Source organism: Haemorhous mexicanus, chromosome Z (assembly GCF_027477595.1).
Source record: "Haemorhous mexicanus isolate bHaeMex1 chromosome Z, bHaeMex1.pri, whole genome shotgun sequence".
Lineage (NCBI taxonomy): Eukaryota > Metazoa > Chordata > Aves > Passeriformes > Fringillidae > Haemorhous > Haemorhous mexicanus.
In genome coordinates this window covers 21,003,224-21,020,020 of record NC_082381.1, presented here as the reverse complement: position 1 = coordinate 21,020,020, position 16,797 = coordinate 21,003,224, and positions in this window count along the sequence as shown.

Below are 16,797 nucleotides of genomic sequence, written 5' to 3'. Positions count from 1 at the left end.
AATCCAAAAGTTACAACTAAACAAAAAATCCCACACTGTCATTCTTTCAAATAGTACATCTGAATCATAAACACATAATTTAAAGACGGTATTTCTGGAGAAAACGTATTTTGCCTATGGATTATGATAAAATAAAGACTTGCTTTATGACTGTAAATGACTACATTCTGTGAATTTCTTCATCAGTAAGATTAATTTATTATCTTTTAATTAGGACCCTGTTGCTAGTATCAGATATTCCTTTCAGCATGTCCTGCACAGAAGGTGGAGCTGAGAGACTTGATCCACACTCCAGTCACATCTAAATGCCCCTGGCAACAAACTGAGCAGAGGACAAGCCATAATTAATGGTGTTCATTTGTTAGTGTCCAAATCCTTTCGTGGGGATGAATATCAGTCCTTTTTAACGAGACTGCAGTGTGAACAAATGTCACTGAGCTCAGCAGAGACAGCTGAGGCCTGGGAACACTCACCCTCTCGTTAGCCTTGTGGAAGTTCAAGATCAGGGCTTCAACATTCTCATGCAAGAGTGCACCAAGCTCTGTCCAAGGTAACTCTTCCACGGGGACATTTGTCTGTTTGGTAAGCACCTGGGCCTTTGCCATGATCTGGTATAAGTTCAGGAGGATGGACAGCTCCCTCTGGAACACAAAGAAACATTATTGCTGTATCTGGGCAATGTTAAAATCAAAAGAGATGCATCATATGTGTAGTAGCAGTGCTGCATGCAGCTGAAAACAAGTCCTCAAAGTTCATTCTCACAGATTTACAAACTTCCTCAGTTAACTTCTAATAAATGTAGAGATAATAATGCATAATATTACAGCAGAGTAAGAAAATAGATTTCCCAAAAATTATCTAATTTAGACAAAAATTATCTAATTATACATCTAGGATGTATATAAAGTATGTGAATAAATCCCAGTCCTGTGGGGGCCACAATCATAACTCGGCACAGATAAAAATTTCCATGCTCTTCCTGGATGCAATTCATTCACCCATATTAATACCTTGAGGTGCATTCAAACTGTGCCCCAACACTTGCACAGCACACAGAAAACTGTCCAGTTGGCTTGGCAGCACAATACACTCCAAATTATTGTAAAAATTTGTTTTGTATGGATTATATATGATGAAACAGCTGGCCAAAACAGGCCTACAGCTCCATCAAACTCCACAAGCCGTGCCTCATTTATTTACAATGATTTTAATCAGTGGTATAATAAATTGATTCAGGTTATAAATTAATTTTAGCAACAACGGCATGTAGTAGAAATTCAATTATTCATACTTTTAGTACAGACATAATGCCTTACAAACTTTGATTAAGATAATAGAAAGCTGTTTTCTCAAAAGCCATGAGGACAAAGTATGTAAACCACTGTATCAGTACAGTCAGAGATCAATATACGATTATCAGACTAGAGTGGAAAGAACATATTCAGGGAGCATAGAAGCGGCATAAAATATGAAAAAATACTGTACAGGTCAGGAAAGCAGGAAAGGAAAATGAAAGGAAGAAAACACACTGACATTTTTACACAATTTCAGCATGGGTATAGCAAAGACCAACAGCAATATATTAAATGTTATCTATACTTAGTTTCTGCTACAATCTTCTGCTTTTTCATTTTGGGAAGCAAAATCAAAGCTGTCTCAATGGAGTAAATAGGATCACATACAGGCACTTCTGCTTCCCAAACAAATACAAACAGCTTTGGGAAAAATACAAAGCCATCCAAAGCAATAAATACCTGATCTCATAAGGGAACCACTAATACAACTCTTCCAAAAATAAGTATTTTTCTCACCTGCTCAGGACAGTCTTGTGGCTTGAAATCCTTTGAGTAAAACAATTAAAACAACCAGCTCTATGAATATGACAGTGAGACAACCCTTTTTTTTCCTAACCTTTCAGTAACATTAATTTTGAGTCTACCATTAAATACTGTTTCCATTACCAGAAATCTTGATCATGAATGGAATCTTGTCCTGAATTTGTCATGTATAACATATATTTTACTAAAGAATACAAATAAAAAGGAAAACTCCTACCACAGCAACAGATAGCAAGCACTTTAAGTTTCCAGCAGAATAATTTCAGCTGGTAATTGTGTTTTGTAGTTATAAACAGCAATCATTAATGCCTGTAGTTAAGGCAGACAGTTGCTTTTCTCTCTATGTATTCCTTTTGTGCCTGATGAAATTACTTTTTCAGGCTAACTAGGCCAGCAAATGTCTTTTAATACATTAATGCTTGCATGGAAGAAGCTGTTATTCTCCCAGAAAGAAAAAAGAAGATCCTGATTTTGTCTTCAGCTTATGAATCACAGATCTGCTTGTGCAGTGGACAGCACTAAGACAAAGTGTGGAATAACTCCATCAACTGAACAAAAGACACCCACAAATCTGAAGACTCTGTGATGCAGGTCTCTGCTCCTGTCCACAGGAAACAGACCGTGTGCACCTTCCATGCTCAGAGCTCTGAGAGAGAAAGAGGAGGAGTTTCCAAGTCACCACCAAAAAAAAAAAATTATACTGCTAAGAGTATAAACAGAGCAAATGTTACCACACAATGAAAGGAGTGATTTTCTAAGCATGCTAAGAACTTTCCTTTGTCCCTGCTGCTATGCAAAAAGATGGCAAAATTGTTATTCAAGGTCTAGCTGGGTAAAAACAGTAGAAAGGCCCAAAGTGGTCATATAAGAGAAGAAAGTTTTCAGAAAATAATCCAGTGAAATACATCCAATGTGCCAAATCCACAGCAAAACAAGCAAAAAACAAAAAAACAACAAAAAATCCCCTCTGCTTTTCCACCTGAAAGCTTGAAATAATTTTCAAGCAATTTTTACAGTCAAATACTTGCACTAAAACTAAAAGAATGCATGAAATAGAAATAAACATTTCTACAATGGTAGCTAATGAAACTTGACAAAAAAGTTGGGTAGAATGAGAACATTCTTCACCTGAAATGATAATCCATATCTACAAAATGCCTTAATTAGGAATGCCAGTACATCCTACCCATACTTAAAAAAACATTTTCAAGTTAGTTTCTCCAAGGCATTGGTTACATTTATTCATGTATTAAATTTTTTAAAAGGTAGCATAATAACAAAAAGAGTAAGAGAATGGCAGAGTTCTTCCACAGCTCAGCAGAGCAAATGCAGCAAATCCTCAGCACAGTAAATATTTTGACAGTATGTTTTAAAAAACCTAAACAATGTGTGCCACATTTTTTTCCTTACTATTGAGCTTTTTTTTCTATTCACTATTTACTATTGAGGCTTTTTTCTATTCTATTTACTATTGAGGCTTTTTTTCCTTACTATTGAGCCTTCATGCAGGCTGAAGCTGTCTGGAGGAATCACTAACGTCGCATTGGAATCTTCAGTTTTCTTCCTTTCCTCAACCTGGTCTTTCCATTGCACACCAGAGGATAAACGCTGTCTTCGTAAACTGGAAAGTTTCCACAATAAGATACTTTAACCAAAATTACTTTTGTCAAATGCACCATGTTCTTTTAAAGGATAATCAATGGATTTGGCAGATACCACTTTAGCACATCACATGGATTCTGAAGCTGCTTGCCTTTCTTAATTGAATGAAGAAATTTATATTCCTTCTAAGAAAGATTTTTCAAGAGGTCATATTCTCAGTCACCAAGCCTCGTGTCATGCAATTCAAAGATTATTTGGATGTGGCCTCAAATTTACATACAACAAACAGAATTCTTCATATTTTAATTAACACAACAGTTTTCTTCAGAGAGACTATGTCACATCTTGCACCATCAACCCTGATTTCAAGTGCAGTTCTTGCTCTTAAGGTTTCCACATGCCTGAGTCTACTCTGGAGTGACTTTTAAAGCAGACTACTCAGAATTTTAATCTGTTCTTGTACTGTTTCAGTCAGGAAAACAAATATATCAAGAGCCTGGCACGACTAAACAGGCAGCTGATGAGGAAAATACAAGGCCCAATAATAGCATAAAGGAGACAGAAAAAGAGACAGGAATCCAAGGAAGAATTTAAAAAGATTGCTCGAATATTTAGGCACGGTGTCAGGAAAGCCAAAAGCTTGCTTAAAATTTATGTTTGCAGAGGATGACAAAGGCTTTTCCAGCTCAAGTTTTAAGTATCTTACTAAAAAACATCCCCATAACCATGAACCTTGTATGAGTTGCTCAGGCCACAAACTTCCTTTCTTGTAGGAAAACCAGTTTCTTTCATTCTCCACTACCACCTGAGTGAGTAAGTCAACATAAACACTTGTGTATACAGACCCATATAGTCCTAGGCTGAAACAGAGGTCACCAAGTTCTGTTACCACAGACACAGTGCTGTGCTGGGCAGGAAACATACCAAGAGATTTCCTCTGCTCTCACACATTTCAATATTTTTTAACCATTTAAAGCTTTCAACAGCCATTCAAAAGTTGAAAACAAAGATTACCCACTATAAAGGATATACAACTTCTTGATAGGAGCCTTAGAGATTCAACTGAGTTGCATAAGTGGAAAATAATGTCTTCATAATAATGTAAGTGTATGTAAAAAAGCCATCTTTTCTAGACCTGCTGCCTATGTTTTCCCACACTCACCCTAACCACTACTGGAGGCTGGACCATACCATAACTATGATTTTCAAAATTTTTGGTTTGGCAAAGAATCTGTAACAGGCCAGATATTATCTGTACCATTCACAATACCCTTGGTTACTGATATGGGCCTGTTATTAATGGACTGCCAGGTTCTGAACCTTTAGTTTGGTTTGGCACATTGCACTAGATTTTCTGCTGACTGAAAATTGCAGGGAATGTAAACTACTAGTTGTACTCAAGCTGTCTACTGCCATTTTACAACAGCTTTAAAAGGAAACTTACACTTTTTTTCCTATCTCATGTGCATTTTCTGACTCTCTGAAATCTTCTTTCCTTGCTACCCCTGAAAAAACTTCTCTCCTGCCGTGTTGCTCTTCCTTCAAAGCGCCTTCAAGTTCTTGAATTCTCAACTACCAAGCGATAAGGAAGCAGTTAAAGGAAGTTAGGAAAACTACCATGATCTTTAATGCTGTTTGCTGTTCTAATTTTCACAGCTGAATACATTCTATTAATTCTATATGGAATTAGAAAGCATTGAACAATGTAAAAATGTAATCATACATAGAATTCAAAACAGAGAGAAATAGATATGCTGACCAAAAGCACATTTTGTTGTCCTTTCATGGAGTTTGGATTTTCCTGTTTTCTAGTATTTATATTACTGAAGTTTTCCAGGGGAATTCTATTTCTAAGTAACAGTTTAAGTAATAACCTTGTAAAAGGGTGGGCTTAACAGTAAACACTACACCTGCACTCAGAGCAAAGCGCATGTGGAGCTTGTTCATACATATAAACAAGGAGGAAAACATTACCAGTTCTTCACCTATATAAGACAAATCTCTAACTTCAAGGAATGCTACCCTCCAGTTCCTTTGTATGTTGTAGAAGCAGAGAAGGAATCAAGAAAATTGAATCACCACTACTTATTTAATCATCACTTCAGAAATCTAAGTGACTGTTCTTATAGAAGGTCATAAGAAAATAACTGACTGAAGAAGTGGCAATGCTTATTTGTGTTACTCAGAAAACATGAAAAAAATATGATATTCCTTTTGTTTTCCCATATAGATTTTCAAAAGTCCAATATGAAGGCTTTGTTAGTCAGTATGAGATCACTCAGCAGTTATCTTACATGTTTTTACACTTGCTTTTTAAAATAAACCCTAATTGCTTTAATGGATCAAACTCTGTGTGATACAGTTTAGTAACATAAGAATTTCATATTGAAGTATACATATTGCATTTTTTAATGTATTCAAACTTGTCTGGCAACTGCAGATGCAATAGCTTTGAAGCTGAAATGTACTCAGCTGAAATTTGAAACTGCAGTCTCAGGATGCATTAATATCTCACACCAAGAGAAGCTGGATGTATGCACTGTATCTCCAAAATTATCTAAATACCCATTCCAAAGATATAGGACAGAATAGTTTAAATGAGATATTTTTCTATTACCTTTTACAATTTTGACACACACTGCAAAAAATCTCCTCAGTGTTTTCACTGGAGCAAGGAAGTCTTAGCATTTTTCAAAGATTGTACCTTTACAAGTTCATCTTTTGTTTCACTGTAAACTTCTACCAAATATTTAATTAGAAGTTTACCTGCATGATTTCTGTAGTGGATTTACATTGGATATATGCTAGTCTTACTGCTGCAGCATTTTCCTCCAGTTCCTTTATTTTCACTGCATCTGCCTAAAAGTTCATTTTGAAAATATTAAGTCCAGAAAGATGACAACATCATGCAAAGACAACTTAATTTGTTCAGTTTATTAGGTCTCCATAAACCAGCCTATGGTATCTGAACTACTTGCACTTTGGAACTGTGAAAACTCATATCAATAGATAAGTAAAAGAAAACAATTACATATCCAGAACATTAAAATAAATTTTTTGTTTAGTTAAAGAAATTGATGTAGGATTATGTTCTTGCTGCACTTTTTATACTCACAGATATCCATCTCCATGTAAAGGCCTGGACATGGAACTTCAATTGAAAAAATGCTTCTAGCAAAAGCAGTAACTACAGAGGTGCTATAATAGAAATTCACATGCAATTTTAACTATGCTGTTTCCTATCAAAAATATCTTTTCACTTAGACTGATGACTGATTTGAAAAGAACAATACACCCCAAAAGGACTCCTGCCTTCAAGTAATGCAACAAAGATCAAGAAAAAGACATGAAAAGTCATTTAAGACACCTGAAGTGACACAGATACAAGTAAAACCATTGATTTTGGACAGGTAAAGCAAAGTAGCAAGTATGTGAGACTGAAGCTGACTCTAAGCACTTCAGTTAGGGAAATAATAACTGAAAAATAAATAAATTTAAATACAAACTGATGGCAATAAATTTAAACTCTGTATAATCTCACACATTCACAAAAGGAAATAATTGTGAAACAGAGATCTGTGGAAGGCCCATTAAAGAGAAAGTTAGGGCACAGAGCTTACCAAACCTACTCCACAACAGCATCAGCCAAAAGACTTTAGCTTTGCGTCCTCCCACAAGATCTATCTGCTTAACATGCTTAAATTAAATTTTTAAAAATTCACAAATCCTGCACAAATACTGCCACTATACCTCTATATTGCTAAGAGTACTTTCCCACTGACATAAACCTCTTTCCATCTGCAGTTCAAACACCAGTCTCAGATCAGGCTTGCAGCATTCACCTGTGAATCCACCTTTCCTGCGAACTGATACTCCACATTTTGTTAATCAAACACAAAGCACCCAAAGCCTAACTCAGTGGTTTCACCCCTCAAAAATGAAACTGCTCAGTTGTGCCAGTGCTTGCTGAGGCTCCCAGCAGCAGGCAGAAAGCTCTACCTCCAGTTCTTTGATGAGCCACTCCTGCTGTTTATTCTTGAAATCCAGACAGTCGGCCTGGAGCCTCAGGATCTTGCTGCAGCCATGGTGCTCTGCCTCCATATCCTTCAACTTCCTGACAGTGCTTTTCAGGGCAGCATTTGTTTCCTAAATATAAATAGGTACATGAATAAATAAATACACCTAGAGGTACTTTTTCTAAGATAAAGTATTGCAGTAGAGAGTTCAACAGAGGAGGGGAGACCACATCAGTAGATGATGTTAGAATTTTAAAATCTAAGATGCCAGCACATGGCAACAGAAGTCTTTACCCAAGAGCAGGCACGCTTTTAATTCAACACCAAGAAATCTCTGTTGGCCCAAAAATCACTGTGAACATGATCTTCTGTGGTAACACTAAAATCAGAGTCAGATCTCCACAGGAAATCTTTCCCTAAAAGAGTACAGCCCTTCCAATCTCTTCTGTCTCCCAGCTCAGTGGCAATGACAGAAACAGGGTGCATTTGGTGAAATGATGGGGATGGGGACATGGGGACAAAAGTTCATTTTTGTTATGATTTTAATAGCTAGAACTTCAAATCAGATATTTTGAGAAACAATTACTCCCACACACCAAATAATTTCATTTTCTACTATTCTGAAAAGGATTTTCTTCTTTCTAGAAACTGAATTACTTGAAAAACTTATGAAATATGAAGCCCTCAGTAGAATAAAATAAGCTGGTCCCCACTTCAATTTCTGCGTACAGAAATTGAAGTAAGGTACAGGCTGGGAGAATTACTGACATTACTGGACTCTGAAGCTCTGTGAAGTCACTGCTAGAAAATCCCCATAGTCCATATGAATTTGGACCAAATTTAAGCTAATCCTCTAGCTTTACATGTCCAGCAAGACAGGTTTCTTCCCTTCGGAATGCAAAATAAATAAATAAGTAAATCAACAATCCAAAATTAACAATTTCTATGGATATATATACCTGGAAAGATATAGAAATATTGATTTCTTTAGGCTTATCTTCCAGATATCACCAAAAGTGAACTGGGAAATGTGAAATAATTAATACATAGTTTGCTGTAAAATACTACAAAAAATTAAAAACATTTTATACTGGAAATGTAATTAACATCAGCAAACTAAAATTGTCATGAATATATCAAGCTTGTTAAACAAGTCAGTATGAGCTGCAGGATTTCAGAGTTTTGAAGAATTTCTGAACCTTTTGGAGGCAGTATGACTGTTTAATATTAGTCCCGTAGCCACCTGCAAATATTTGCTCATGAAAACCATGGCTGGCTTTTTGTTTTGTTTTGTTTGTTTGATTTTTTAACCGTGTGTAAACCAAACAATCTCCCAAGAATTCTAAGCAAAAAAAAAAAAAACAAAAACCGAGAAGGGATATGATCTCCTCCCTAACCACGAGGGGATGCTATTGCCCTTCCTATCGAATCCAACCCCTCCTATCTCATCACGAACCTGTCACAAAGCAGAGGACGACTTTTCCAGCGTGTTCCAGACACACATTTCAAAAATTCTATGACTGCACTCCCATGCCTACCTCAGCATTTTCACAGCCAAGTTCAGAATTGGCTTCAGTTTGTGAAGAGCAGTTTTTCCAGCCAGGATTTGCCTACATGCTCAGAATCCCACTTCTCTGCATGTATTAAGATCACAATTAAATCTCCTTAGCTTTCATTTCATAACAGAATGATTAAAGGAGATTTAAACCAGGCCTGTAAATACACAACGCAAAAGACTGCAACGCATTCAAAGTCACAATTTATAAACCCAGATATTTCTGATGTTTATCTGACAAATTTAAATGAATTAATCTTTCAAGCAACAACTAATGCAGTCAAGTCCAGATGTAACATTTTTTATTTCCCAGAATTTTATAACTATGCATAACATAACTTTAGGGTGATGGGCAGGGGAACAGCTACAAAAGCAAAGGGGAAAAATTGAACATTTTTACTGCTGAAGGCAGGTAAGGTTTGGCACCTAGAAGTGAATCTCATTTTCCTTTCACAGAGTTTTGAAAGTTCTGAAAGACTTCTGAATTCAGAGACGTCAAGATTCTGAAAGCCAACAGCTCACACTGACCTGTTTAATGAGCTACATGTATTCATGGCAATCTTCGTCTACTCATGCAAATTACATTTCAATTTTGTAGCTTTAATACATTAACCAACAAAGCCCCTACAACCACTGGCAGAGAACATTGCCAGGGAACTGACAGAGAACACAATGTCCTGAGCCATACGCTGCTCCTTTTGTCCTTTTTCAAGGACAGAGCATAGCATACTTTTTCAACTTTGATCTTTTGATGCAGCATTAAACTCTCTGAAGGTAGCTTCTATAAAACACTGTACACAACAGAAGGCAATACTCTTCCAGAACCTCCTCAAACTAATTCATCCATTTACTGTTAGCCAGAACTCTATCTAAAAGTAGGCTTGTTCACAGCTGATATCCTACGTAACAATCAGCTTTGAATGAAAACTGACTTGTGTTTCTGCTTGTTTTGAGAAGGACCTTAGGTCCTGTCCACAAGCTCTTCTGTTTTTCACTACTGCTCTGTACTGATAACTTGGGTTAGGTGTTTATCATGACAAACAGCCCGCAACACATTCCATCAAAGCCCCAAACCAGCATTATACACTAAGTGTAACTTCATAAAGCTAAAATCTTCAGAACTATTCTGCAGTATTTAGCTATTTGGGGGATTTTTTTTCCCCTTAAACCAGAAAAACCCCACACTTTGCACCAAAAAAACTTTCAGCCAGCATCTCATGGAACTTTCCATCTATTAATACACCATACCTTATAAGCCCTTTCTATTTCAGCTTTTTCTTTAAAAAGGAATTCCATTCTAGCGAGGTGTTCTCTGAGGATGTTATCTCTATCCACTGCAAATCTTTGCTGCTCCTCTTCCCACTGCCACTGAGCACTTTGAATCAGTTTCTCTGTCTCTGCTCCATTCTGCTGGTATTTGTCATTGAGTACTGTTGTTTACAAAAAAAAAAATAAAAGAAAGAAAAGGGAAAGAGAAAAAGACAAACAGCACTGCAAATAAGCATGTTCAGGGGAAAAAAGAAAAAAGGTAAAATGAACATAAATTCACAACACAAAATCTCTGTATTGTGATATCTTGTGAAACACAGGAACACTAACGCTTCCAGTTTCACTACAGAGAAGCAATCACATTTTGTGTTCCTGTAGCATCTTTCACACAAGGACACAGAAATGCTTTGGAGATTTTTACAAATTAAAGCTCTTCTCCCTTTGGAAAGGAATAAAAATTCCACTATAGAATGGGGAACTTAATTGCATTTTTCTGCAACAGTTGGCTTGCTTTTTTCCAAATATTTATGTGAAACTTTAGTCTGTATCAATTAATTTCAAGCTCAGTTTAAGTAACAGCAAATACAGTTACCTGCCACATGAAAAAGACAGTAGGAAAAACTAAGGCAGGTTGGGCTAATGAGCAAACGCTTGGCTTTTCTGGGGAAATTTACTGCTGCTCAAGAGATTTGAATCTTCAGCCCAGCAACTGCCCTAAGATAGGGAAACACTGCATATATTTCTCTGTGAAAGCTTAAATGCCAAGGAAAAGTTATTTTCCTATAAGCAGTTTTACTAGGGACTTTGCTTCATTTCACAAACTGGCTTTTGGGTCAAAATATTTTGTATTCGCTCTTTATGTTACTGAGTACAACTAGCTATGTTGGTGCTTATGTGATCACCATTTTCTAATAGATTTTTACTTCAAATTCATTCCATTCTTCTGAAATTTCTTCCTAGCTGAAACAACCAGAAGAGACATGGTGGGAAAACACAGAGAATTAGTGGACACGATGGGGAAGACCTGTCACATGTTAGGAAGTCAAGCCTCAAGAAGAACAGCAGAAAAACAGTTTGGAGAAAATACTAAAGACAGGGTGCTCTGTCCAAAGAGTTAAGTTGGGATTGTATCAAAAACACCACATGAGGTGAACAAGGCTCCAAGAGGCCAGGAATAAAGAAGCGGTAAGTTAAAAAATGAAAAAGAAATGACAAGCAACACCAGAACTAGTTGGCTTCTTTGACATTTGTCACAATAAAAACAAAAACAGGAAAAAACTCCCAAGAAAAAACCAAACCAAACCAAAATGAAAACAAAACCCAAAACAAACAAAAAACCTGAACCAAACAGAAACAGTTTGAGAAATTTAAACCAACCATAAGATTTATGTAATTTGTGTGTTCTCCAAATGAGTAAAAGAGTATTTCTTGTTATCTATTTAAAAAATCAGGTCATATAAGTGCACTGGCAAGTTTCAAGGTCTCCTTCCATCCTTTTAAGGTTACAAACTCCAGGAATGCTCCAATCTTTTCAGTGAACATCAAAGTTTCACAAGCACATCTCCTGTATGAAATTTAAAGAGCATTATATTTACTTAGTTAACAAAAAATACATCTCCACAGCTTTTAAATGTGAGAAATATCACTCTGAGAAGGATTAAGAAAGTTTGAGTTTCTGAATGCAGAACAAGTACAGGAAAAAAAATGTGTAGGTAAAACCCTTCCTTTCTGCAGACTACTGTCATAATATGTTATTTGTATAAAAACAAAACCAAAGATGACAGAAAGAGACCAGATATGAGCAATGAAAAGCTAGAAATATTTGAAAATATGAAAGAACAAAGTGGTACTATAAGAACTCCTGGGGGAAAAGGTGGTGGTTTTGGAAAGAGTGTAAATAAATTTAAACAGGGCTAGATTTTTTTTCCCCCTGAAATGGAAAAGGAAGAACTGCTGGACATAGTGATAAGCAGGATGTGGAGAGGGACACCTTAACTACAATTCTGTACACACTGAAGGAAGGAATAACAGAAGGTAAGGAGCCAGAGAGAAAAAAGGTATTGATAGGTTCAGCAGGTTATGTTTAATTCATGAGACAGCAAGGGTTTTGTAAACTCTTATGAGCTTACAGAAGCAGATGAGTAAGACATGGGAAAATAAGACACTTCCAAAATATGCTGTAACCATAAAACCTTGTGAAGTCTCTGCTTGTTTTAACGACGTGGGACTGATGTAGCCTCTGGTCTGCAATTTCTCTTTTTTTTTTGAAAATTACCTTGCGGTTTCAAAAGTTTGTTTTTTACATCACACAGCTCGTCCTCTGCAGAATACATCTGTGTATCAGACACCTTTTTAGCAAGTGACATTTCACTCTCCAGACCTTGATGAAGAACCTCTCCTCTCTTCAGTTTCGACCTTAATTTCATTACTTCTTTTTCACAGAGAGAAATCTAGAAAATAAATATTTTGGATATTGCATTCATAGCTGCCATCATATCTCGTCTGAATTTGAAATACAGTCTTGAAACTGCACACTGTAGGTACTTTTTTTTTTTAAATGCAAACTGATCCTATTCCTAGATCATTTTTCATGTACCTTAAATATACCGCTCTGTTTTTCCAAACATACTCTGCCTTAAGAAAATAGAAGTTATAATTATATTCCAAAGGCATTTTTCTGGTAACTGTATTAACAACTAGAAAAACAATGTGTTGACATACTAGATTATCAGATACCCAGTAACTCATTACGTAAACACAAACCTCAGTTCAATGATGTTCAGCAGTCATCATAGCAGTTAAAAGCAGAATGCTATTAAACACAACAAACAAAAGGCTTCAAAAAGAGTTCTTATCTGCTGTATGAAAGATAGTCTAGTCACTGGTGCCAAAAACTGGACCTAGGAAACCAGCCTTAAGCAATTTAAATGCAAGAAGGTGGAAAATAAAACATGCATTTCTTCAGAGCATCTACAAAGCAGCACCATCCTTATAAACAGGAGCTCCATTCATAGGAAATAATTTAACCCCATTACAAAGATTTTCCCTGATGTCTTGTGGCAAACTAGTACCTAAATGAAGTAGCAGTGAGAAAATACTTCATTAAAATTTTCTTTAGTTTGAATTTTTATTCCTGCTATAAGTAAAAATTCTGCTCTTAGCAGTCAGAGGCACCCGGTGTGGGTGCTCATTCATCTGTTTTCAACTAAATACAGGCAATAAACCAAGTTTGTTGATCCCTGTCCATTGATTTAGAGATTCCTTCTTCTTACACAGTGACTTGCTCTTGTCATGCTCCCATTGTTCCATCAATGGTAGGGTGATTCTGTAAAATGTAACCCTAGAATTACTGGGATTAAAACACTCAAAGAAACAAATCACATCTTACATTGAGAATTCCAAAGCTGGAGGTGCAAAATATTCTTCTGCGTGACTTTGCTCTTATGTAGTGCTCAAGTTTCTTACACACACCTTCAACTATTAGCAATGACACTAAAAATTATATCAGTTCCTATGGACAGGCATGAGATGTCTGTACAATGCTACTACTTTGTTATTTTCCAACTGGTGACTGTGATTTTGATTCACCCTATGAGAGGACTATTTCAAGGAAACAAATTACATCTAGTCCAAGGGCAAAATGAAGCAAACAAACAAACAAAAAAACTCCTTACCTCTTGATTGTGTTCATTGTTTAATTCCAAATTATTTTTCTCAAGCTTAATGGCTTTCTGTCTCCGATGTTCAACAGGGTCCATTTTTGATTGATTTCTATTCTAAGGTAACTGTGACCCTTATATATCATTACCAGAGCTGAAAAATGCATTTTGAAAAAACATAAGCATTCCTTTGAAGTTTTAATGCTTTTTTACTTCAATTACCCAAACATGGGTCCAGAGTTTTAAACATTCATATAAACAAAATTACTTTATGCAGTTTTCATCTTGCTCTTCGAAGAAAGGATTGCATAGAATTCCTTATTTTGCAAGATATGAGAGACGTGGCAGCAGGAAATTAAAAGAGAGATTCACTTTGGATTAACAAAGTTAATTTCAGCATAATACATTTGTTATTATTTTTCAGTATCTTTATTTTCAATAATGAACTTCCATCATTTTTGACAATTAACTTCCAGGAGGCTTAAAAACATCATTCCAATCATGTAAGTGTAAAAAACTGGCAAGCTTTTTGTGTCCACAGTTAAGTCTCATTTTTTAACATGAGTTACCATCTCAAAACCAGCTCTGTCATGAAACAAACATACAGATGCAGAAAAAAGGCTCTCTTTTACACACTTTGTCTTCAGAGATACATACATTCAAATTACAGACATGCAAATTATCACAAACACAACACAAATTAAAGGTTTAGTCCTCCAAACTAACCTGTTTTATGATAATTTCCACTACTACTTCAGTTAAAATCTACTTGGCAGTTAGCAGAATCAGCTCTCGAGCACCAAAAACAATAAAAAGAGTCAAAACGAAGTTCCTACATATGAAGTGAAAAATTTATACATAGAATATACAAATTTATACATATATACACTCACATAAATATGCGTATATATACATATTCATATATATGCATATATACATATGTATATAAATATGTATATTAAAATACATATTTATTAACTAGTTAAATAATTTTCAGTGAAATTATTATAGCTTCAAACTAGACAACTTTTAAGTCATTTCAGTTCTTGAAAATCAATGTTCCTATAGATCAAATATATATTATTTGATATATATTGGTTTTCACATTGTTTCAAGTATGTAAGACTGCAATAACTATTTTCTCCACACAAAAGTACAAAAGTTTATGAGCAATAAATGTGAAATACACCAATAAAAGAAACATTATTAAATTAACCACTAAATTGGTATCATATAATACAGAAACATAAATACTAAAATACCATACCTTTGTCTACATGAAGTATTTTTTACAAAAATGACACCATACTGGCATTTAATTAATAGATATTTCTTAATAAAAAGTGACCACTTTATCCCTAGATTTGCGTAGGCACAGTTAACATTTTTCATTACCAAAAAGTTACCTGATGACATATTTTTGTCTCGTATTTTTTTTTGACTGGCAAAATCGACACAAATGCCATCAACAAGGGGATCAGTAACTTCGATTAAATTTTGTTTTTAAAAACATTACCACTATTAAAGGATGGAATTTCAGGTTTTTAGCTGCAGACTATAAATATTTTAAAACTGAATAAATACTAAGTATAGTCCCATCCAAAAAGAAGACAGACTGCATCTGTAAGATCAAAACAGCTATAGGTCATCAGAAATTGTTCCACAAGTTTCCGTGTTTTTAAAACATTTTATGTATTTAATAAACGTAGGAGATAAGAATCATTAAAACCTTCATGCACTGCAAGAAAACCACAAGCTCTTTACTGGTTTTCAGTACTTACTACTAGAACCGTACCCAGAGCAAGCAACATGACACAAAGTGCAAGAGATCAGCAACAATTAAAATCACTTTGTTTAATGTAATTCAGCTACTGCAATAAGAAGATTTGGAAATAAGTAGAACCTGAACAGCTAGAGCATCTGTAAGCTGAATAAAATCTTCTTTGTAGACATTATGTAGTAGGTTTGAGAGACCCTTTTCTCACCCTTTCTGGGGAAAACACAGAAGAATTAAATGCAATTAATTTTATTCAGAGATGATGAATGAATTGTCAATCTCAGCTGAAAATAGCTAAAAGCCAGACTGCATGAAGGGGGAAAAGCTAAGCCCAAACAAAAAAATGGGGAAGGCTTGGTCCAAGAAATAGGAGTTATGGAAAGGGTAACCATTTATTTGGTCTGTAGGCAGCAGGGGAGTCATTTGGCTTCTTTAAACCTGGTGAGATTTAATATAACTTTTGTGGAGACCATGCAGAATGAAAGCAAGAGAACAACTACATTTTGTAAAAACATTTAAGGTTTTAATTAAATTACATTGGCTTGTATGGCATTTAAAGAAATCTGTTTCTTCCAGCTTTACTATCAAATATCCACCAACAAAAAATCATAGTGGAAACACCTACACATTTAAACTTACTCAGAGGAGAAACTAACTATACAATTAACTATTCTGCTTAACTGAATCGGGGGTGAGGGGGAATAAAATAACCAAAACAATACCAAGCACAAATTACACAACAACCCAAGCATTAGCAAATTAAAGATGCTATGGAAATAAAAGGTGTCTTAGAGCATTAAAACAGAGAACATAATATTACGTACTGGCAAAAAAAGCGTCAGACACCTTTTTGAAATAGCATTTTATGCACAGCTTCTGAACTCACAAGGCAATTGGTGGAAACACAAACATATATATCAGAAAACCCTAATTTTTTTTGTCACAGTGTAGAACCAAAAAACCCTAAACCAACCAAACCAAAACTAAACTAAACCAAACAAAAAAAAACTCCCAAAAAACGCAAAACCAAAACAAAAAGAAGACAAACCCAATAAAAAAACCAAAGCCATCCAGTGACAGA